Below are 25,694 nucleotides of genomic sequence, written 5' to 3' on the forward strand. Positions count from 1 at the left end.
CATTTTTACCTTTCCTGGACATTAAAATTTACTACCTATGGCCATGTTTAAAAGCAAAACAGGTTCATGAAATTATTTTCAGTGTGATAGAAATACAGTGTGTTCTTTTCCAGTTTAAGTGGTGATGGTCACACAACACTTTTTCCCTATTGAACTTGATATCTAAAGGAATAACTAAATCTGATATTTAAAGAAATCCAGGGAATTCACATGACTTTACTTCAAGGTAAGTATGATGTCCAGTGTTGTCTATATGCTCATTGCCTCTTGCGAGAGCTCAATGGGCGTGAGTTGAAGTGTATCACTGGTAATACCATTACTCCTTATCCACTTCCTACATGCCGATCTATTTACCAACAGTCCTCTGGGAAAGAACTAGAATTTGGGGAAGCAAGGGGCAGGGCAAGAAGGTTACCAGGAAGTCAGAGCTATGGGGTCTGGGTTCAAAGCCTTAGGAATACAAGAACAGCTCCTTCAACCCATACTCTGTAGACTGAGTTTCCACATGAGATTTCCTTTAGGAAAAAAGTTCTACTTGAGTTTGGTCATGGTGGGGTGGGGGTAAGAGAGAACCTTTTTTAACTTTGGTTATGAAAAATCTTGGGGCACCTGGGTGGCTCAATTGGTTAAGCATCTGACTTTGGCTCAGGTCATGATCTTAAAGTTCGTCAGTTCCAGCCCCATTATCGGGCTCTGTGCTGACAGTGTGGAGCCTGCTGGGGATCCTCTGTCTCTCTCCGCACCCGCCTCTTTCTCTGCCTCTCCCCCATTTGCATGCACACTCTCTCTCTCAAAATAAATAAGCTTTTAAAAAAATGAAAAATCTCAAACATATGCAAAAATAGAAGAGAGTGAGTCCCCCTGTATCCATCACCAAGCATCAATAATTATTGATACATGGCTATTCTTATCTCATTTATACCACAATCATTCCCCCACCACCTGCTCCCGCAAGATTATTTCACGGTAAATCTCAGACATCACATCACTGTATCTCTAAATATTCCTATATGCATCTCTAAAAGGTACTATTCTTGTGAAACACATAACCACATTATGCTAAATGAAATAAACCAATCACAGGAAGACAAATACTCTAGATTCCACTTACATCACATGCTTAGGGTCGTCAAAATTATAGAGACAGAAAGGAGAATGGGAGTTGCCGGGGGCTGCAAAGAATGGGGAAATGAGGATTAGTGTTTCATGGGTACAGAGTCTCAGTTTTGCAAGATCCAAAGAGCTGTGGAGATCAATGGTAATGATGCTGCACAACATTAGAAATTTATCTATTACCACCGAACTGTACATTGAAAAACGGTTGAGTTGGTAAATTCTGTGTATTTTACCACAATAAAAAATAGAACAAAAAAAAAAAAAACCTTAAAAAAACAAACATAACCACAATAGCCTGAGTACCGAAAAAATGAACACGAATGCCTCATCAAATAGCCAGGAAGTGTTTAAATTTCCCCAATTATGCATAAGTTTTGCTTTGTTTTGTTTTGTTTTTTTTTGTTTGTTTAAACAAGAGTCACACTTTGCATTTGGTTTTTGTCTCTTAATTGTCACATAACCCAATGGGCTGCAAAATTTCTCACGTTCTGGCTTTCCTAATTACATCCTCGTGGTGTCATTTAATATATTCTTTGGGCTATAATCTTTTCTTCTGCTGATTGCCCCCGCCCCCCCTTAAACATACTCCTTACTAGTGTCGGTTCTGGGCCTTGTTATGCTGAACCCTCCCCAGAAGTGATTTGATTCGATTTGATTCATTGCTATGGCTTCATTCTAGTCCGCTTGAGGTTGGCACGCCCACCTGTCCGACGAAACTCTTCATCTCCGAGCTCAACGAGACTGCCTGAAACGGAGTTCACCATCTTCTCTTCCTTCCACTATCAAACTTCCAGTGCTCCCTGTGTTCCCTTCTCAGTGAATGGAACCCCAATCTGCACAGACATCCAAGCCACAAGCGTGGGCCCCATCTTGAACCCCTCCCTCCTCTGCACTTCCTACACCGTCTGTTCTAAGCCCTGTCAGTTATACCTGAACCACTGAATAAATTCATCTACTTCTGTCCGTTCCCCGAACCAACACTCCAGTTGATGTCACCTGTATCTCTTATCTGGATCTTCTCTGGAATCTCTTGTCTTGATTGCTTTAACAGTCCCCTGACTGGTTTTCCCGTTAAAATTGTCACTGGACTGCACCTTATTTTTTTCATTCTGCATCTAGAATTGTCTTCCTAAAACCAAATCTCATTCCATTGCTCTGCTATTTAGAACTCTTCAGTGGCTGTTCATTGCTCTAAGGATAAAATCCAAATTCTGAGACGTGGGAAGCCCTTCGAGATTTGGACTCTCCCTTCAAGACTCATTCCTCCCCTACCTCTTCTATACCCTTCCCACTACACCCCTGTCACCAAGAGCTCCTTCTGAACCTCTAGTTAAGCCTCTAGTCTCTCATCCCCCTTCTCACTTGCCCTCACACCCTGTTCCCCTCACCTATTTAAACCCTATTTGCGCTTGGATTTCTAAAAAATTTTTTAACGTTTTAGTTATTTTTGAGAGACAGAAAGACAGAGCATGAGTGAGGGAGGAACAGAAAGAAAGGGAGACACAGAATCCAAAGCAGGCTCTAGGCTCTGAGCTGTCAGCACGGAGCCCGACATGGGGCTTGAACCCATGAACTGTGAGTTCATGACCTGAGCTGAAGTGAGACGCTCAATCGACTGAGCCAACCAGGCGCCCCTATTTGTGCTTGGGTTTCTGCTGTGATGTTCCTCCTGTGTCCCTTGGCTGTGATCCCCCAAGGTCGGGTTAGTGGCTCTTTCTCTATGCTCTCGTTGCCCCCAGAATCAGCCCTAATGGCACTGCTTGTATCCCTCATCAGAAATCTCAAGAGCATGTCTTGATGCTTTTATGTGCTCAGGGTCTGACGAATGCCTAGGCACTTAATTGACTAAATTGATAAAGGAGTGAAGGAATAAATGAATGGATGACTCAATCAATGAGTGAAAACTTCTCATATAAATGACCTAAGCATACCAAAGGCAAGCTAGATTATTCTGATTTTCAAAAATTCCCATCTTTTAGCCTTGTAATATCAACTACTCAGATTCATCCAATACCAATCCATTATTCCCTTTATCCTGCACTGTAAGACTTTTCTTAATGTAGCAGAGGAAAATTATCTTCAAAGCATTTCCCAGATAAATGATGAAGTTAGAACACGGGGCATAGAATTTTATGATAAAGTAATTAGTTAACATGCTCCGAGTATCTGATAACTCTTCTGTGAGTACAGGAAATTATGGATCCTGAGGACATTCTGGAAACAATTTCAGTTAAAAAAAAATCAGATGCAACATTAAATTCTTTTCTTTCAAAATACCCAAAGTGTGCAATATTCTCTTAGTAGGCTATTTCCACTATGTGACATTTCCATGGCTATTTATAATGCATTTCTGTCTATAAAAGAAAACACACTGTGGTTCTTTTTAAAACGAACAGTCAGTACACATAAAAGAATTTTTGGGTTTTAAAAAAAATGCCCATATTTCTAATACTGTACTCCCTTTCAAGAGACAGGCTTGGGTCCTCTTCTGACTTGTCAATAATGCAGCTTTGGAATTCTTTGGGTTCTTTGGTGACTGTCCTAGCTAGAGTGAAGGGTGTCCCACTGCCCCTCCTGTGGCCTCGTTGGGGCCCCAGGAGAACACAGAAGACAGACCACTGTGGCCTGCAAGTTCAGGAAATGATGTTAACCTTATGGAGGCCACTGTCGTCCTGGGAAAGGAGGAGGCGATCTCTCAAACCCAGCTCAAAGGGTAAATATTGGTACTTTATATAGGTTACTCATTCCTCCTTGGTCACCACCCTCCTGTTAACCTCACAATGCATGTTCCCTAAGAGTATGATGAGGGCTAGGAGAGGCAAGCCCGCAAATTACCCTGTGGCCCCAGTTCCAAACAGTACATCCAGATAGTATTTGTTTTCGGCAAAATTTTATTTACAATTAACAGTTCCACACGTGAAAATCGTAACATTTTTACACAGACAGTTTCCTTTGGTTAGATGTGCCCACCTCTGCAGAACTTTGATGCTAGAAAACATGCAAGCTGTAGGAAATACAAATACTAAATGCATTAATCAACCAAATAAGGCTCTGCCCCTGCTAGGCAATTTGTATCGATATAGGCCTATATACGCGTTAAAAATTCTTCACCTTCTAGGGCGCCTGGGTGGCTCAGTCGGTTAAGCGTCTGACTCTTGATTTCGGCTCAGGTCATGATCTCACGGTGTGCATTCAAGCCCTCCCCGTCAGGCTCTGCACTGACAGTGAGGAGTCCGCTTGGGATTCTCTCTCCCTCTCTCTCTGCCCCTCCCCCACTCATGCTATCTGAGTCTCTCTCTCTCAAAATAAATAAATAAACCAAAAAATTAAAAAAAAAATCTTTACCTTCTTAGATCCAACAGGAGCTTTTTACAAAAAGAAAAACATTACCTTTCTCATTTTAAAGGAAAAAAAAATTTTTTTTTAATTTCAATGTTTGTTTATTTTTGAGAGAGAGAGAGAGAGAGAGAGAGAGGCAGAGCCCAAGCAGGGAAGGCGCACACATAATCCCATATGCAGAGTATCAAGCAGATACTGACAGTATGTCCTTCAGGAAGCTCATCTATGATGTCAGAGGCCCTCACTGTGCGCTGGCCAATCCGCACTTGAAAGCCACCATTTAGGCAAGATTGTTCCAGACTCTTAGCTGGAGCAAATGCAGGAACTGCCATAAACACCCAGGCATTTGCGGGAAAAGGCCGGCAGGACATAGGACATAAAGAGTCTGTGGGAAAAGGCCAGCAGGACATAGGACATCAAGGAGGTTTGCTCTCATTAATTAGCCACAACCAAATATACAGCAGAGCCCAAGCATCCTAGAAGATGAGATGAACTGAAATCTTAGTTCATTTATTCTCATTGTACTCAAGGTAATAAATTTATCTCTGGGTGCAGCTTAATCCACATCTGACTGTGATACGTAACTTCGAAATTGCCATTATTTTCTTGGTCCAAAATTGCTTTTTGATTTCTTCTTTGTCTCAGGCTTTTTGAGAAAATTTTAAATTGCCAAGAAGTTTCATTTTGGTGTGTGTGTTTATGCTTGTGCTGAAACTTTTAAATTTTCTTGTATTTTGTGCCTGTGTAATTTCTAGGATTTGGAATTTGTTGAAAAGTTTGTGGCTGCTAAATCATCAGTACTTGTAAATATCTCATGATATGGGATGTAGTCTCTTTCAAGATTTGTTCTTTTTGCTTACACTGCTCCTTGATCACAGCAATTATGATCACTTAAATGTCACCTTTTTTTTTAATGCTTTTATACTGGATGGGTATCACACATTGCCATTTTTTATGCAGTATTCTCTTATTCTTGAATTCTTTGCTGCAATTTAGTAAGCAGGACATTTTCGGGTCATTTTTTTTTTCAGGACAGGCATAACATGAGGTGCATTTTCTGAATCCCCAAATGTATCTAAGAATATCTCTGTTGCATTTGCATATAAAACCGTACTGGCTTGATATAAAATACTGAGGTTACTTTTTTCCCCCTGCAGAATTACGTATTAAAAAAATTTTTTTTAACCTTTATTTATTTTTTGAGAGACAGAAAGAGACAGAGAACGAGTGGGGGAGAGGGAGACACAGAATCGGAAGCAGGCTCCAGGCTCCGAGCTGTCAGCACAGAGCCCGACACGGGGCTCGAACTCACAAACTGTGAGATCATGACCTGAGCCAGTCGGATGCTTAACCGACTGAGCCACCCCGGCGCCCCGCCAGATGAATCAAATTTTAAAAAGCGGTTTTAGGTTTTCAGAAAAAAAAAAAAAGCAATTGAGAGAAAAGTAATCTTGAGTTGGGGTGGTCATTTCTTGCAACCTGTGAACCCGTATCAATACATTAATACTAACTCAAGTCTACACATTAGGGTTCACTCTTGCTGTACTACCTTCTATAGGCTTCTGATAAGTATATAATGGCATGCATTCACCAATACAGTGACCTAAAGGATAATAGTTTCATTTCTCTAAAAATCTTCTGTGCAATCCATTTCTTCATCCCTCCCTCGTACCCGCCCCCTTATTCCTTGGCAACTTCTGTTCTTTTTACTGTCTCCACAGTTTTATCTTTCCCGGGATATCACATAATTGGAATCATAAAGTACCCTGCCTCTTCACATTGGCTGCTGTCCCTTAGCAATATGCATTTAAGGTTCCTCGATGCCTTTTAATGGCTTCGTGGCTCCTGATTTATTTATTGTTTTATTGCTTAATAGTTCTTCTTTGTCCGGATGGATCACAGTTTGTTTATCCATTCACCTGCTGAAGGACATCTTTGGTTGCTTCCAAGATTTGGCGATTACGAACAAAGCTTCTAACAGCATCTGCGTGCAGGCTTTTATGTGAACACAAGTTTTCAGCTGAAGGAGCCTGATTGCTGGATCATCGGGGAAGAATATAGTTAGCTTCTTTGGTAAGGAAGTGTCAAACTGTCTTCCAGAGTGGCTGTGTTATTTTGCATTCCCACCTGGCAATGAATCAGAGCTCCGGTCCCTCCACATCCTCACCAGCATTTAATGCCATCAAAATTCTGAATTTTGGTTCTAATAGGTGTGTAGTAGTAACTCGTTTTTCTTTTTAAAGTTTATTTCTTTACTTTTGAGAGAGAGAGAGAGAGAGAGAGAGAGAGAGAGAGAGAGAGAGAATGAGTTGGGGAGGGGCAGAAAGAGAGAGAGAGAATCCCAAACAGGCTCTGCACTGCTGGCACAAACACCGACGTGGGGCTCAAACCCACGAGCCGCAAGATCGTGACCTGAGCTCAAGTCGGACACTTAACTGACTGAACCACCCAGGGACCCCTCATTGTTTTAACTTACATTTCCCCCCACCCAGGGACCCCTCATTTCCCCGGTGACATATGATGTGGAGCATCTTCCCTTATGTTTCTTTGCCATTTGTAGATCTTCTTTGGTGAGGGGTCTGTTCACATTTTTGAGAGAGACAGACAGAGAGAGACAGAGTGCAAGTGGAAAGGGGCAGAGAGAGAGGGAGACACAGAATCCGAAGCAGGTTCCAGGCTCCGAGCTATCACTGCAGAGCCCGACATGGGACTCGAACTCACGGATCATGAGATCATGATCTGAGTCAAAGTCGGACGCTTAACCGATTGAGCCACTGAGGCGCCCCTCTTATTTTTCAGTTTTCAGAGTTCTTGAATCTTTTTTTTTTTTTTTTTTTTGGAGTTCCTCTTGAATCTTGAACACCAGTCCTTTAGCTGACACGTATTTGGCATAGATTTCCTCCCAGTCTGTGGCCTGTCTTCTCGTGCTTTTCATTGTGACCTTTTGGAAAGCAGGAGTTCTCAAATGGCGTTGTATATAAAGAAGTCATCACCAAACCCAAGGTGGTCTAGATTTTTCCCCTATGTGTCTTCTGGAAGTTTTATGGTTGTGCATTTTACATGTAGAGCTCTGATCCATTTGGAGTTAATTTTTGCAAAAGGTGTGAGGCCTGTGTCTAGACTCATTATGTTTGCATATGGCTGTCTGGTTGTGTCAGTACCATTTCTTGTGTCTTTTTTTCAGATAGTCTTCAGTTTTTTTCTGTCTGTAAGTTCTAGAACTTGCACTTTCCCCCCAAGCCACTGGTTTAATTTTCTGTAGCCTCCAGTCTTCCGTTCCCTGTTTCTATGGACTTTCATTGATCGTTTCTAATTCCCTCTTTACTTTATATCTTCCTTATCTCGGATTCTTTTTGATAAGTGAGCAATGGCCTCTCCAGTTTTCTTTGAGAATGTGAACTACGGATTTTTTTTAAAACTTAAATTGTACACGGGGCGCCTGGGTGGTTCAGTCGGTTAAGCTTCCGACTTCGGCTCAGGCCACGATCTCACGGTCTGTGAGTTCGAGCCCCGCGTTGGGCTCTGTGCTGACAGCTTAGAGACTGCAGCCTGCTTCGGATTCTGTGTCTCCCCCCTCTCTGCCCCTCCCATGTTCATGCTCTGTCTCTCTCTGCTCTTGATAATAAATAAACGTTAAAAAAAAAAACTTAAATTGTACATAAATTGGATGAGCATGCATCCTGCTGAAGGTCTGTTTACAGCTGTCATACTCTCACAGTTACTAATAGCTAAATACAGAACAGTGTTCATGGGAATGCAAGCTGGTGCAGCCACTCCGGAAAACAGTATGGAGGTTCCTCAAAAAACTAAAAATAGAACTACCCTATGACCCAGCAATTGCACTACTAGGTATTTACCCAAAGGATACAAGTATGCTGTTTCGAAGGGACACATGCACCCCAATGTTTATAACAGTGTTATCGACAATAGCCAAAGTATGGAAAGAGCCGAAATGTCCACTGATGGATGAATGGGTAAAGAAGATGTGGGATGTATATACAGTGGATTATTACTCGGCAATCAAAAGGAACGAAATCTTGCCATTTGCAACTACGTGGATGGAACCGGAGGGGATTATGCTAAGTGAAATGAGTCAGTCAGAGAAAGACAAAAATCATATGACTTCACTCACATGAGGACTTTAAAAGACAAAACAGATGAACATGAGGGAAGGGAAACAAAAAGAATACAAAAACAGGGAGGGGGACAAAACAGAAGAGACTCTTAAATATGGAGAACAAACTGAGGGTTACTGGAGGGGCTGTGGGAGGGGGGATGGGCTCGATGGGGGAGGGGCACTAAGGAATCTACTCCTGAAATCACTGTTGCGCTAGATGCTAACTAATTTGGATGTAAATTTCAAAAAACAAAGAAAAAAGAAAAAAAAAAAAGTAAGGAAAAGAAAAAAAAAAAGAACAGTGTTCAAAGGTGTTCCAGTTTGGACAAGAGATTATATGGTGACTCTCCATACAAATCTTAGTTATGTGTCCCCGAGGTTCAGCTGAGCCTCGTTTTCACCATGTGCCTCTTCAGAGCTTTTACGGCCAAAATAAATTAATTGCCGCCCTTTATTATTTTACCCGATGCAGAGACAAGTCGCTCCACATGTGACATGATTTTACCCTCCCCCAAACCCCACAGGTCAGAACGATCCTCCCCATTTTACCGGTGGGGAAACTGATGCCCAGAGATGGGGGCTGGGGAAAGAGAGGGGCTCTGTGCTTTTCTGAACTTTCCTGACTAGGAAAAAGCCTACAGATAGGAGGTGGGAGAGGGCAGTCGCTTTATTTGTCGGGGTTTTTTTTGGGGGTGGGGAGGGGAGAAAGCAGAGAAGCCCTCTGAATCTGGCAAAGGTGGCCCTTTCCTGAGGCTCCCCGGAGACATCTTCCCGTGTGTGGAACATCTGGGGTGGGAACGGGCATGGAACACGAGCGGGAGCAGAGTCTGACATCTTTTAAGAGCGTGAGGATGACTCCTTCTGCAGGAGGGCCGAGCCAGAAAGGTCATTCCGGGCCTCCAGAAATCCAGCCTGCCTGCCAAATGCATCCTTGTGCCGCACTCCTGATATTGAGAGACACCTGCACGGCCTCTGTCGGGCTTACGATGAGGTGCAGGAAAAGTACAAAGGCTGAAAACATGACCGGTCCAGAGAGACTGACAACAACGGGCCAGACGCATTAAACGCTCCGCAGACCTCGAGCCTGCGCACGACGACCACCCCTGATACGGGGACCTCGCCAGAGATGTGGCCCAGCCCAGACATGCTTTACGCCCGATAATGATCCAAACGGACTCCTCGAGAAAGCAATCACCCTGAATACACTGTGCCCTCCAGACGTGTAACAGGCCTGGCACACGGGCCACTCCCTTGCTCAGAGCAGCGCTGACACGGCCACCTGCCCAGACCTGCTACCCATCCCGTTCACACCAATGACCTAAGGCGCACGACCACTTGCTGGCACCGTGAGAGGCCCCGCCCACCAGAACTCGGGTGGGTAAGATGGGGAAGGAGACCCAGCTGAGGTTACCTGAAGTTCCCAGCAGAGCGACACCTTCCATCTCGCAGCCACATAAGACCCTGCTACTCAAAGTGCGGTCCCTGAAGCAGGCGCCCTGGCGTCACCTACACGCGTGTCACAAACGCAGAAACTCAGACCTCATAATCCTGCATAATAAATTCATAAAAATCTGCATAATTCCCCAGGTGGCTCATACGCACTTGAAGCACGAGAAACGCTGCTAGAAACGCTTGAATATCTTTCTAGAAGTCTGAGCCGGGCATCATTTCTACGGGATCGCCGTAGCTGAAGAAGGAGTGAGTGGGGGGCGGGGGGGAGCGCCTGGGTGGCTCAGCCGGCTGAGCATCCATCCGGCTTCGGCTCGGCTCGTGATCTTGCGGCTCGTGGGTTCGAGCCCCGCATCGGGGTCTGTGCTGACAGCTCAGAGACTGGAGTCTGCTTCCGATTCTGTGTGTCTGTCCCTCCTCCGTTCACACTCTCTCTCTCTTCTCTGAAAGTAAATAAATAAAACATTTTCTAAAAATTACAAATTCATTAAAAAAAAATGACAGAAAGGAGCAGGGAGCAGCCATCGCTCATGTGAAGATAGGCCGGCTCACTCAGGAATGTCGTCATGGGCGGGCAAACGTAACAAGCAGGTGGTGATGGCTGACAAGTCACATGTGTTTAGGAAGCTTTGTTTTTCTTCATCTTTCAGAAAACAACCCCAGGATCTGCACACACTTCTCTGAGCCTAATCCAGAGCCAGAAGAGAATTCTGAAAAATTGTACACGCTTCCAAGTCTGTTACGGGAATAAGCTTCTGGCAGATTCTGCCTATTTCCCTCCAAATCTGAACATCGTCACAGTCAGGTACTTATTCCTGCCACTCTGACAAGAGTGGGATTATTAACTCTGCCTACAGTAAAATATTCATATGAAAAATAAAATTCGTTGCAATTTTATGCATTACAACTACTATGAGCTGTTAATGGCTTAGGTGTCCACACACATCTCATTCCTCACGAGGGCTCGTTTCCAACGAGGACACTACTGTGTGGCTCATTCGGTCCCCTCGTTTTGAACTATTGGCCATAGGCGTGCTGATTCTTCTGTTTACTTCTCCTGACACGGAATCTGTGTTTGTCTCACACTGAAAGTTGAGACGGATTCTGTCAGAATTATTTTTGTTCCCTTCCAAATGTTTCAGTTCCAGAAAAAGGGAGAAGGAAAGTGTATCGTTTTTCTTGGCCAGATTAAAATTCCAATTGCCTAGAAGGATGAAGAGATCAGCAGAAATTGCCTCGCCGGCAACCTTACCCCAACCCCATCTCACACACTCTCTCTCTCTCTCTCTCTCTCTCTCTCACACACACACACACACACACACACACACACACACACACACACACACACACTCTAAAGCAGTCAGGTGACTCTGGGCTGTTTGCTGCACAGAAGTGATGTATTAGAAAAAAAGGAAAGATGGGCACCTGGGTGGACCAGTTGGTTAATAAACCTCTGACTCTTGGTTTTGGCTCAGGTCATGATCTCACGGTTCGTGAGTCCGAGTCCCATGTCAGGCTCTGCGCTGACAGTCTGGACTCTGCTTGGGATTCTCTCTCTTTGCCCCTCCCCCGCTCCTTCCTCTACCTCCACTCTCACAAAATAAATAAATAAACATTTAAGAAAAGAGAAAAAGGAAAGAAAAAGGAATCTCTTTCCAACTCTTGAGCTTTGAATAGCTGTGTTCCCAAAGCATTGCTTTCGGGAAACTTTCTTCCCTGTGATCAGAGAAGCAACGGGATTGTGGCTGAGGGATGCCCATCTCCACCAGAGGAAGGAGGACTTTTTCTTTGCACAAAGGTACTTCTGCTCACCAAGCAGGGAGCCTGCGTGGCTGTGCCCACCCACAGGGCACACCATTTCCTGTGTGGACCATCCAGACGGGTGTCTTTTTCTGATTTGCGCGAAGGCAACATAAATGCTCACGGAGACCCGGGGGTGGGGGTGGGGGGTGGTCCTGAGCAGGAGGCTCTGTTTTCCGCACTTAAATTAGGCCAAGGAAGGTCAGGAAGTAAGGAGAGGAGCTGGGTCTGCTTCCCCACGGAGATTCCTGGGGAGAGAGGAAGACTCTAGAGAAGAAATGGTTACGGGACATACGTGGGCAGAGGGAACTTACCTCTGGCTGTTTCCTATATCGGAGCAGGGAGCAGGGGCAGCAGCTTCTCTGCTGCTCCCAGGGGGACAGAGGGCCAGCTCCATCATGAACTTCACAGACAAGGAAACGGAGGAAGGAGAGGGCATGCACAGAGGGGGCTAGCTGGGGAGGGGGGAATCGGAACCAGGGCCCCAACGACCAACACCTGTTTTTCTCTGACCTGTGGCCCCCTCTCCTCACAAATGCACGCCTTCTTATAATAGAAGCTTACCAGAATTTGGGGTGGGAGGAGCGGGGGACCATGCAAACGGTGGTGGACCCACGGTGGACCAAGTTTAAATTTCCTCCATGATGGGAGAATAGGAACTTGGGTTAGAAGATAAGTGGTTACAGGGGGCGCCTGGGTGGCTCAGTTGGTTAAGCATCTGACTTCGGCTCAGGTCACAAACTCATGGTTTATGGTTTCAGGCCCCGCGTTGGGGTCTGTGCTGACAGCTCAGAGCCTGGAGCCTGCTTCAGGGTCTGCATTTCCCTCTCTCTCTGACCCTCCCCTGCTCACGCTCTCATTCTCTCTCTCTCTCAAAAGCAAATAAACATAAAAAAATTTTTTTTTAAAAGGAGATAAGTGGTTACAGGAAAAAGGAAATAAAATAAATAAAAGAGGGTACATTTTTGCTTCCCTGTATTTGTAGGCTGAGTCATACCTGCTATCCTTCCTTCTGCCCAGTCAGGCACCACTGTTTATTTTGAGACAGAGATTTCTAATACTACCTAACATCATGCTTTTAATCAGCACGAAGTGCATATTTTTTAACTTGGCAAACGATGTAGTTCCTTAGAAAAACATTTTTTTTTAATGGCATGATTCTCAAAAACAACATTTAAAGAATTCTTAAGCAAATTCAAATTTCTCTGATATTAAATGGAAATATCCTGACCTCTTACATTCTAGACAAAGTTTGCTAATAGTACAAATATTTCAGAATTTATTGGTAAAATAATAGTCTGCATTAAGTTCCGATTATTCTGTTAATGTTTAAACCATCTTGGGGCTCCTGGGTGGCTCAGTCAGTTAAGCGTCTGACTTTGGCTCAGGTCATGATCTCACGGTCCATGAGTTCGAGCCCCGCGTCGGGCTCTGTGCTGACAGCTCGGAGCCTGGACCCTGCTTCGGATTCTGCGTCTCCCTCTCTCTCTCTGCCCCTCCCCCACTTGTGCTCTGTCTCTGTCTCAAAAATAAATAAGTCTTAAAAATTTTTTTAAACATCTTAAGTTACCTAAGCTCAGCATGTTTGTCTTCTCATTTTCAAGAAACAAATTCGTTTTGCGCCCCAATGAAAAGGTACACTTGTATAAAAAAAGACGTTTCAAACAAAATGGGACATTTCGACCCATTTTAAAAAAGCAGCAGCCTGGTAAATAAATACAGGCATGTAAATAAAGGTCTCTGGCTTTCTTCTCTTCCAATAGTTGGAAGAGACGAATGAAAAAGAATTAATACAGTAATTTTCCTATTTGGCTCCCCTTCTAAACTTTCTTCAGCTCCCCGGCATTTATACCAAATTTGCCCTAGTTTTTATTTGAAGGGGACAGTCATAGAAAAGTCTTGAGAAGTGTTATAAAGTTTCCTAATTAAGATACATATTTTTTTCTAATATGGATTAAAACAAATGTTTTCTGTATTTACAAGCGTTCGGTATAACAGCAACAACATCTCTCTGGTTTACAAGTCAAAAGTAAGGAAAAATACACGTCGCCTTTTGCTTTTACAGAAGCACACACGTCACGTGCATCCCGATTCAGACACACAGCCTGAAATCTAAAGCACACAATGCAAATGGTCACAGGGGGTAAAGTGATCTCTTCCGGAAGACTCTCCCCCGGTAAGCGTATCGCCCCCTTTACAAAAACGCCACATAAACTAATTCCCGTCCTCCCTCTCCCTCTTAGACATTTAATTTCAAGTGCACACTTGTATGGAGCCCATGTTACGCTTGCTGTTCTGTTCTATTCAACTAGGTGTTGCTCGAAGGTACGTACAGACGTGGTTTAGACTTCAGGACTTCATGCCCCCAAGGTTAAGGCCACGAACCTTTCCCATCTCTGGCGGGAGCGAGAGACGGAGACACGGAATCCGAAGCAGGTAAGACGGACACTGACTTCCCCACATTCATCTATCGAAATCCTCAGAAGTGACTGATTTAAACAACTCCACTTCCCATCCTTTCCTGAAGTTGGGGGAGAAGAGGAAGGATGTTTATGGTGGTTGTTGAGCGAGGCTTCAGGGAAAGCTCCCTTTTTTTTTTTTTTTCTTGGCTTCCTCTTCTTCCCCATCTTTTTTGCAGGGAACAGAAAACGATGACCACGGTACGGTGTCTACACCTTGGGATCTTGAGGCTTCAAGCTCTTGTATTAAGGGTGGCTGAGCCAGACGGCAAGGGGGCTGAATCCCTCACGACGGGATGGGACCACCATTGCAGAGCATGAGGTAAGGTTCCATCGGAGAAGCAGCATCACTAATGTGTGTGTGTGTGTGTGTGTGTGTGTGTGTGTGTGTGTCCCGTGACAGAGACTGGACCTTGAGTAACTTCGTGAGCAGGTTAAGCCCTATCTGTAAGGCTGTGGTCCTTGTACCTGACGCTAGAGGCTGCACGCGGCTGAGAAGGAAAGATGGACATGAGATGAAAGAGAAGACCAACCGGAACACTCCGGCACCATCTGGAGTCCTTGGGACAGACTGGGCCCGTGTTAGGCCTTACTGACCTGAGAGGTGGAAACAGCCCTTAGACACTGGGGGACTTTCACGGTGGAGCTAAATGCACACACCTGACCCGGTCATCCAAGAGGCTAAGAGGATCTGAGAAAAGGTGGAACGAGTGTGGGTCCTCACATCAATGAGGTGGGCCAGCAGATATACGAGAACAGCCGCGTTCTCGGGTGACCCGAGAACACAGGATGGCTGCCGTGGCCCTTCTCCTCCCCACATTTCCCCAAGAACCTCTGTGCAACCCACTCTAACCAGGGACACATGGGAAAGGGAATCCCAGAATACAGAGTGTCACACAGCTTGGAGGCCGTCATATCCTGCGGTTCATTAAGTTTCCTTTTTTTTTAATTAAAAAAAATGTTTTTTTCACATTTATTTTTGAGAGACAGAGAGAGACAGAGCACGAGCAGGGGAGGGGCAGAGAGAGAGGGAGACGCAGAATCCGAAGCAGGCTCCGGGCTCCGAGCTGCCTGCACAGAGCCCGATGCAGGAGCTCAAAACCACGGACCGTGAGATCTTGACCTGAGTCAAAGTTGGATGCTCAACTGACTGAGCCACCCAGGCACCCCTGCATTTCCTTTTTTTAGAACTACTTCATTTGAAACACTGTTAAGCAATGAAACACAATCCCTAATGGATGCTGGGCCCCTATAAAGAAATGTTGACTCGTGGCTGAACTAAATAACGAACGTGACATGTGGACTCAGATAACTTCAACAGAAACTTTCCTTGTCTTGATTGCATGTGAGACGCCCCTTTAAAGAAAACTATTGAAAACCTTCAAGAAAAGCATACTTGGAGAAGGAAAAGTTAAAAGGTCAAGGCATTGCTAGAGAAGGGCAGAATGAAAGAATCATCTTCTTCATTCCGGAAAGAAGGCCGGGAAGGGATAGGTCATTGTCTATTTGGCAACAAAAGACATGGCCAAGAGAACTGTGGGGCTTGTAAAGAAAATTCTGAAAGGTTAATTCCGGGATGAAGGAACAGCATCACAATGCCAAGTTGTTTTTTAATTTTGTTTATTTTTTCTGAGAGAGAGGGAGTGCGTGTGAGCAGGGGAGGGGCCGGGGTCGGGGAGAGAAGACAGAGAGAAAGAGAGAGAGAAGAGAATCTTAAGCAGGCTCCATGCTGCGCATGGGGCTCGATCTCACGACTGTGAGATCATGACCTGAGCTGAAATCAACAGTTGGGCACTTAATCGACTGAGCCACCCAGGCGCCCTGAGTTGTCTTGCTTTGTGGCGTAACAGGCACCCTGTTATGTGACATAAGCTTTTGAAGTACAAGCATTTACGTTTTAAGCCCGTTACTGTGTTGTTACAAACAAGACAATTCCTTGAAATCTGGGAAGGTGGGCGCCACACCACTTGTGTCAGGTGGATTGTCTGGAACTGAGCGAGGACCGCAAGCAGGTAAGTGGAAGCGGGGGCTACCTGTGAACAATAAAGGGGGCAGGAAGCAGAATGGGGCAGAGAGAGCTTGCAGATCCTGAGGCGGACCTGACTCTTTGGGAAGAAAGGGGACGGAAGCAGGATTCTCAGCGAAAGCCTCAGATTGTGATGCAGATTTGACAAGGTTCAGGTGAATCCAAAGGGGAGCCCTGGGAGAGCCCCTCATCTGGCAGAAAGGGCCAAGCCCTAGGATTCACGTCACGCTCAGTCGCTGGTTGGGACATTTCTTAGAAAGAATGTGGTGTCGGCTCAAAAGCCGGGTTGCATCCTGGAGGTGCTGGCACTGGAGGCTGTCAGCCAAGCGCACTCCCCATCCCGGCGATCAGCGGGACCTTCCTTCAAGCAGATCTATGCAAGTGGGCTTCTGTGCCTGCCACGGCACGGTAATGATAGATAGATCCTTTCAACACGAGAGACAAACCCATGTCTCAAAGCCAAGATGATAAGAATACTTATTAGGGCAGCGTGGCTTGCCTCGGACCAGAAACTCATTGGGAAGAACGATTAAGAAATGAATGGGCCTCTACCAGGACATATTACTCTTGATTTTGAGCTGGGAGGTTGCGCTGTGTTCACCCCATACCCCGAACTGGATTGGGACACGGGTTGACATTTATCCACGGTGTTCCCTGTGGCCAAGTTCAGTGACTTTTCTCCCCATTCAGCACACATTCTCCAGGTGAGTCATGCTCCCGTATCTCCCCCACCCGATCAAAGCCCCGCTGTCCCCGCACCCCAACCTCAGGCTTCCTACCTTCCCTAACACCCTAACTTCCCACCGAAGTGTACCTGCTCTGTTTTTCGTTGGCAGACTGACAACCGAGGCTGAAAACTAATTGGCTCGGCTGATGAGGGCATGATGATCGCCTTATTTACCTCTACAGAATTCACCCAAAGAAATGGCTAGCCAAGAGGGGTGGGGGGGTGCGGATTTCCTTTCATTTGTTCAGGCAGATGTTGGTGAAATTTTGGACAATGTTGGTAGGTGGTATTTGCCGTTTACATCGAGAAGGCAGCAGCTTATGCTAAATATAATGGCTAGTTCCATATTTTGCTCCCAAAAGGTACTCATTCCCGATTAACGACCTCAGCAAGTGGGTAGTGATTATTCATCGGCTTCTTTAGGAACTTTAATCATGTGGAGGACTTTCTAGACTTCAGATGGACTACTCTAGATAGAGGCATAGAAACAGTAATCAAGTAACAAGTAAGTACCTGCTGGATACAGGGGATGGTGCTTGGTACTTTAAGGGTACCACGGGTTTAATTTAGCTGTCCGACAAATTATACACTATAATGCCATTTTACAGATGAGGGTCAGAAAAGTTCAACGGCCTAAGATCAGTCAACCAGCAAATTACAGTGGTCAAGCCTGATGCAGATCAGGTCTATCGGGCTCCCCACTCTTTTACTCTATTCTTCCTCACCCTACAATTCACAATTACCTGGACTTGCGACTTGAACTCCACCTCCATTGACATTAGCAGGGTTTAACAGTTGGTGTGCTGGGTGTGCTGGCTGGGGGGGGGGGGGGCAGCTGGAATCACAGAGAAGATAAGATTGGCCACGTGTCGATGACTGCTGACGCAATTACCCCACCCCATATTGGGGGAGGGTTATCATACAAGTTTCTTTGCTTTTTATATATTTGAAATTTGCCATAATAAACGCTGGCTTATAGGAATGTTCATTCTGTAGAGGCTTTCGATAGCCACAAATGCAGGATCCCAACTGGCAATACACACACACACACACACACACACACACACACACACAGCTAAAAACTTCTTCTACAGCAGACAATGCAGATATTAATCAGTTGTCAAGGTGCAAAACCAAGTCCAGAGATCTCGGCGTGCCCCACATACATCAGTGGAAGCAAATGCTCCCTTTCTGTGAATGAATCACAGCATTCAGCTCCACTCTCTGTCATGCTCCCTTGCCGTTCGCTCGAGCCCAGCCAAACCAAACGAGGGATCACCAGTGGAGAGAACTGCAAATGTTTGCAAACTGTGAGCAAATGAGGAGAGAGTCCCACATTTAGAGAGACATGAATTATTGTGTGCAGGTATAAATAAACATTGTTCTCTGCTCAGGGTCTGTCAGCACCTCCGTGCTCCACACAAACTCATCCAGAGATAAATGAGCTAGTGTTACTCATACCTGATGAGCTCCAAAAACCACCTGAAGGGGCACACGCTGTACTTTGCTAAGCTTGTTTGCAAAACTCAGCCCTTGGAATACAGAGCTGCCCACAAAGCACGCAGCCAACTCTGAAATATGTGTTTTTAGGGAGCCATGAGGGCAAAACGGGTGTTCTCTTTTGTTGACCCACGTTCCAGATCTTGGCAGTGGGCGCTCCGGGAGTCCAGGAGTCCACAATTATTTTCCCCTCTCCCTTGTCCATTTTTTAATTAAGGCATGCTTATTATATGATATGTTTTAAAATACAATCAAAAGGAACATTTAAAATTGCCTTAATTCTCCCAACCAGAAGTAACCACTGCTAATTTTGAACACATGCTTCTAGAATTTTTAATGCATGTATAAAGTCTACAGAATTAAAACAGGAACATAGTGTAGGTAACCTGCATTGTTCACTCAAAAAGAGCCTATGAACGTTTTAATGCCCATAAACAGCCTTTACAACGATATTTACAATGTCTGAGCATATGGACATGAAATAATTTATTTAGTCAAGACGTATTATTGGAGATTTACCGGGAACTGAACCTTTGGGCTGCTCTCAAATTTAATTTTTGCTCCTGAAATTGAGCTTGAGTGACTATTTTCATAGACAATTGTTTCTACCAATCCATTGTAAGGATAAATCCTTACAAGCAGAATGCACAGATTAGAACTTTTGGAGGCTTCTTCTAGAGAGTACACAAGATCCTGTTCCTCATCATCCTACATTTAATAGCACTGACTGATAACTATTCTTTTTTTTTTAATCTTTGCCAATTCAAAAGATATCTTTGCATTATATCACTTTTTTAAATTTGTGCTTCTCTTACATTAATGATACTGAAGGTTTTTTTGTTTGTTTTATTTTTAAAAAATTTTTTAACGTTTATTTGTTTTGAGAGAGACAGACAGAGTGTGAGCAGGGGAGGGGCAGAGAGAGAGGGAGACACAGAATCGGAAGCAGGCTCCAGGCTCCGAGCCATCAGCCCAGAGCCCGACGCGGGGCTCGAACTCACCAGCCGGGAGATCATGACCTGAGCTGAAGTCGGACGCTCAACCAACTGAGCCACCCAGGCACCCCAATGATACTGAAGTTTTTATCATATTTATTGAAAAAATGTGTATCTTCCTCTCTGTTCATATGCTTTTGTGCATTTAGTATTTATCTCTAAGGCTGTTCACATCTCAATAGCAGTATTTCCTTGTCTGTCCTGTGCGATGCAATTTTCCCCCATTTTTGATTGCCTTTTGACTTGATTTGTTCTTTGGAACACAGAAAAGTTTGAGATTTTTAGGTTAAAAAATGCACACACCTTAATCTTTATGGATTCTATGATTTAAGCTGTACTTGGACTATCCTTCCCAAGCTTATTTGTTCTTTTATTAACTCATTTAAAATTTTTAATCTATCTGGAATAAACTTTAGAGAGTAGTGTGAGGTATAGACATAACATTTTTTTCTCATGTGATGAGTCAGTGGTTCCTACCCAGTTTTTAGTATAAACATTCTAATTTGTTGTGATGAGCACTGGGTGTTATACACAAGTGTTGAATCACTGTATTGTATACCCGAAACTACTATTATACCATATGTTAATTTGAATTTAGATAAAAATTTACGTATATATGTACGTATAAAAATAAAAATATATACACATATATATATATATATATATGCACTCTTTTCCATACTGATTTAACCTATCGCCCTTATCTAAATATGCTAGATACTTACATAGTCTTTGGTCTGTCCTCATTCTTTTCATTCTGTTTCAGTGGTCTTGGTATCTATTCTTGGGCAAGTACCACCAAGTTATTTTAGCTATTGGTCACTTTCTTTTTTTAAAAATTTTTAAAAATGTTTTATTATTTATTTTTGAGGGAGACAGAGCATGAGCGGGGGAGGAGCAGAGAGAGAGAGAAGGAGACACAGAATTTCAAGCAGGCTCCAGGCTCTGAGCTGTCAGCACAGAGCCTGACGCGGGGCCCGAAACCAAAGACTGCGAGATCATGACCTGAGCTGAGGTCTGACGCTCCACCGACGGAGCCACCCAGGCGCCCTGCAATTGGTCACTTTCCAGACGTAGTAACACCTTAGTGGAGAGCCCTATCTTATTCTGTTTTGTTTTCCGACTTTTCTTAGCTGTTCTCGCTCATTATTCTTCCTCAAACACTTTGGAATCATTTAGGCACTATGTCTGGGATTACGTTACAGCCATAGATTACGGTGCAGAGAATGAACAGCCTGCGATATTCTCTCTCCTAACACAGAAAGCTGGTGTCTTTTCATGCAGTGCAGTTACGTTGGGTGGGGCCATCTGATCAGTTCCGAGCAGTGAGCTGGGAACGTCAGAGACCTTTAGCACGTACGATCAGAGGGAATTAAGAGCATATGTGAGTCTTTCACGTTCTCTTCCTCTGAGGTGGTGACCATAGAGGCCATATCCTGAGAATGCTGGAGTCACAAGGTGGAAACAGCCTGGATTCTTGAAGTCCTGCTTGGAGGACGGTAATCCTGAAGTCACCCAGCCCGCACTAAGCTTGAAGTGGGCAAGACGGAAACCTTTGGTTTGTGTCAAGCCATATAGGTCTGCGGCTTTGTTTATTACCCTAGTACAGTCCCTTAGTAAATAAAGGCTGCACATTTCTTAAGTATGGAGAGGTCTCTTGTTACTGTGATAAGAGAGTCACATTTTCACTTACTGTGATGTTCCTTTCTACCGGACAGGGGACCCATCTGCCTAGCAGGAGAGGAAGGGGACAGATAGATACAAGGCAGGAACCTAAGAGCTCCTGTTCCTGATTGTAGTTCTAGCTCACACTCGGCCAGGGCTGCAGGGCAATGCTCCAGGGTGGTTCTTCCCAGAGCAGACCCCCTTGCTGTCTTAAGCCAGCTTTGCTGCTGACCTGCTTTCCCGAGCCCGGGAACTCGTTCCAAGTAGAAAGGCCACCGAATGCTTCAAGCGGCCTCTGTGTCCGTACCTGAGACGCTCAATCCTGGATTGTTTGTCCTGGCTCCCGGCCCCTCTAGCTCTGAGTCCGGGGAGGCGGGCATTGGTTGAATTCTGCTTGGTGGCCCCTCCTCGTTCTCTGTGCAGGAGTCTCACCCTTTATGTGTCCTGAAATCGCGGACTGATGGGCTCTTGTCACAATCTGGCCTCACCTATGCTCTAAATTTGCAGGAGTTCTTAGAAATTCCAGCCAAGTGGGCACCACCCCCGATTTCACAGGCACACATGTTCTTTTCATAGAGAATGTGGAGGTGTGTGTGTGGGGGGGGGGGAGAGAATTAATTAAATGTGTGAGTGCAAATCGTCATTTTAGACTAGTGGTTCTTTCATGGGTATTTTCAGGAGAACGTGGAAAAACTAAGTGCAAACCCAGATGTCAGTGGACGGAGCAAGTTATCCCCACCCCCACCCCCACCATCCTCTCTGCACGTGCAAGAAAGTAGCACTACCTGGATTTATGTTCCCACTGAAACTTCCCTTAGAAAACGGAAATGATTACGGTCAGTTTCAAATGATATTTTTCCCTCGGTTGCATAAATCAGGCTAGCCAGAACTCAGCTGATGTCCTCCTTTGCTTTCCCGCCCCGCTTCCTGCTTTTTCAAACACCCATTCATGAATGAGATCTTATCTGTGGCAAAGGTCTTCGCTAACCCTGGGGTAAAATATATTAAATACGAGTATTTTTTTTTTTTCACAGAGCAAAAACTATTCAACTTAAATGGCTATCAGATTATACCCTTTGTAATATTTTTGGCATGAAAATGATCTATCTCTTATGAAGCAATCTTAACGTACCCTGGATGGTAGTTTGATTTGTTTTAAACCGCCTTCACGGAGTTGTTGGCAATGCTGTGTTGGTTTCTACATGATTTTTGAGATTTTTTGTGGTCTATACAATCCCAGACCCTACGGACCACTGGAATGCAGCTTCAAATAGTTGCTCAACAAGCGGAATATTTTCTGAGCCTTTGCATTTCTGAGAATGCCCGCCTGTCCCACCGAAAGACGAACTGTTGGGTATAAAGTTCTTAGCTCATAACTTTCTCTACCTCAAAACCCCGTGGAGTCATTTGGCATCTAACTGCTGCAGAGGAAATGTCTGAGACCAACCTCTTGTATATCAATTTTTACTGAATAGTTGCAAGACTTTTTTTTTTTTTTTTCACTTACACCTTCCTGTTCCTCGAGGCATTGCTGTACGATTTCCCCAGGGCCTTCACTGAGATGGCCGTGTGGTGGCTGACGGCCAAAGGGAGAGGTTCTAGAATCACCTAACTTCGAATCTAGTTCCATGCTTCACCAGCCACTGTACCCTTGGGTGGTGTTAGAGGTCACACTGTGTCCGCCAAAATGAGATGCTCAAGTCCTATCCCCCCAGGGACCCATGAACGTGACTTTAGTCGGAAGTAGGGTCTTTGTGGATGTAATCGAATGAAAAGGAGGTTGTTAGGGTGGGCCCTAGTTCAGTGACTCACGTCCTTATAAGAAAAGGGAGGTTGGGACACACACACACACACACACACACACACACACACACACACCCCAAATACCTCGTGAAGACACAGACACAGGAGGAAGATGGCCACTGAAGACAGAGGCAGAGGTTGGAGCTCTGCGGCCCTAAGCCAAGAAATGAAAGGCCTGGAGTTATCAGAAGCTGGAAGAGGCAAGGAAGGTCCCTCCCATAAAGGCTTCAGAAGGAACACGACCCTGCTGCCATCTTGATTTCAAATTTCCAGGGGAGACCACCATTGTTTTAAGCCAACCAGCGTGTGGTCCTCTGTTACGGAAGCTCTAGGAAACGAATGTGGATTTCTTAAAGACTACGCACTTCAATTACTTTATCTATAAAAGGTGGATAATAACTTGTGATAAGACTATAGGGAAGGCGAAATGTGATAAGATGGCACAAGCTACTAAGTTCTGGCAGGCAGGAAGAATCTAATGAATGGGTTGTACCATCGCGGTGTCCCTTCTCCACCCTCCCATCACCTTCTTTGGGTAGCTCTCTCTCCTGGAAACGTTTTTTCTGCACTCTTGACGTGTTTTATTTTTTTTATACAAAGCTTATATGGTCTTCATAAAATACTGAAGTCATTTGCCTTAACTGTGGAATTCCTGGGCCACCCACAACGATTTTTGATTCAGTAGGTCTTAGGTAGACCTCCAGAATGAGTATTACTTGGGGATGTCCAGACACGAACTCTCATGAAATACAGACAGTGCAATGTAATTTAAGTGGCAGACCTGGTATTAGGATTCCCGGTCTATAAATATGGAAACTGAGGTCAAAGGAAATTTAACCCAAGTCAGAAAATGTAAAATCAAGTAGTTGTGGTTTTTTTTGAGGCTGAACTTCAAGAACTTCACTAGTTTGAGGGAACGTGAAACTCTAGACTGGTATGAAAAAATGCCAGATAATGAGGGCTCCATAATACATAAAATATGGGAGACGATCCAGTAGTAGGATTAAGAACACATGGAATCAGAAAGGTTTCAATTCTACCTGTGGCACTTACTTTCTAGCCGTGTGAACTTGAGAAAAGTATTTAGCCTTTGATGGTTTCAAACTCTTCTCATCTGAAAACGCAAACAACCCCTATCAAGGTTCTTGCGGAAGTGACTTGAGACGCCACGACAAGGCATTTAAATACAAAGTGCTAGATAAGTGACATTATTTTTCTACACACGCATTGTTTTTGGTTTCAAAAAAGGGACCAACATGTGCACTTTCTGCTCTTGACTGGCCTTGAATAAATGCAGGGAGAAAGGAAGTCCAGAGGCGAGAATTAGGACCTAATTTTAGAAAAGATGTGATGTCCATGCTTTCCTAGGAGCTTATAAATGAGTATTGTTGTGAGAATAACTTCTCTGGGATTCTTCTGATTAACCTGCCTTATTAATTTGTCTCCTTGTACCTTCGAATTCTCTTATTTTTATAATATTGACAGCTCACTTGCCAAAATACCTCAGAACCACTTTTAAGAGTTCCCAGTAGCTAAGAGAAAATGCGTGCTTGAGGATGCTCTTTCTGGGTTATGATTTTCTCAAGGCAGAGCGCCCAACAGGCCTTGCCTCCTGCCGTGCATGAACATTTCATCCTATTTTTCCACTCGGCCCCAGGATGCCGTGGAGGGGACCAGGAAAGGAATGCTTTCCTGGTGTGGGGAAGCAGGACAGTTTGATGTCATCAAAGGAGTTGGGCACACAGAAAATAGCAAGCAAAAGGACAGGAAGCTAATGTGCACAAAACTGCTTCTTTCATTTTTGTGTTACCTAAACCACTGTGGATTTCTGTATCCTATTAGAAACAGCCACCACGTTCAAATTTATTTTTGTGGAACGTGACCTGCTTTTCGGGTGTCTGACAATGAGTCCAGGTGTTTCTCTACATCCTCTGTCCTCAACAAGCTTTGAGGCCAGGTTGCTGGGCGCCCCTGTCCTACTTGTGGAACTGATCAATCATCCAGGATGCAAGGAACAGGAAACTACACGCTAGCTTAAGCATAAAAACACGCCTGGAGAAATAAGTCTGCAGATAGACCTAACAGCCTTGCTGCAGTGACTCAACAATTTCATCCAGAAACTGGGCTCTGTTCTCTCTCTTACACCCTGCCGACCTCTGCCGGTCTCTTCCTAGTCGCAATATGGCTGCCTTGGCTCCAGGAATCACACTCTTCAGCCCTGCTTCCTGAGTATAAGATGGAAAGATCAAGAAAGCACCTTCTTCTGCATGCCTTTTTTTTTAAGCAGTAAACAGAATTATTTCCAGAAACCTTGCGGGCAGGTTTCTCCTATTTCTTTAGCCAGGCTGTGTAACGTGGCCATCTCTGGAGGGAAGAAACTCTGGGAAATGCGGATGAGGTAAATCTGATTGACCTAAGGCGATCATGATTCACCTCCTGGGGCTGGGCACACTGCTTCCCTTAACAAAATGAGGCCACTATTGAAGAAGGCAGAAGGCCATGGCAGTGAGTAGAATCTCCTATAGTACATCTTCCTGGTTTTTTGTTTTTGTTTTTGTTTTCCTTTTTCTGCACTGTGGAGCGGCACTTTTCCACTCCCGGTATACCAAGATACCATGTGTGGAACCAAGTCCCGGGGAGCTGAGGGGGAAAAGAGCAGCCGGCAGGTTACAGCTGAGGTGTCCTATCTGATTGGCAT

The 25,694-nt window shown here is 44.6% G+C and overlaps 1 long non-coding RNA gene across 13 annotated transcripts in view; it reads right to left on the reverse strand.

Annotated features, from left to right (window-relative positions):
- Positions 1 to 25,694, reverse strand: part of LOC131496843 (uncharacterized) — a 250,187-nt gene that overhangs the window by 219,739 nt on the left and 4,754 nt on the right. For 10 of the 13 annotated variants that reach the window (XR_009254661.1, XR_009254666.1, XR_009254660.1 and 7 more), the window contains exon 2: positions 9,984 to 10,462. This is a non-coding gene — a long non-coding RNA (uncharacterized LOC131496843). Of the gene's footprint in view, positions 1 to 1,111; positions 1,173 to 9,983; positions 10,463 to 25,694 lie in introns of all 13 variants that reach the window. The other 3 variants (XR_009254667.1, XR_009254659.1, XR_009254656.1) reach the window with 3 other exon arrangements.

Source organism: Neofelis nebulosa, chromosome 16 (genome assembly GCF_028018385.1).
Source record: "Neofelis nebulosa isolate mNeoNeb1 chromosome 16, mNeoNeb1.pri, whole genome shotgun sequence".
Lineage (NCBI taxonomy): Eukaryota > Metazoa > Chordata > Mammalia > Carnivora > Felidae > Neofelis > Neofelis nebulosa.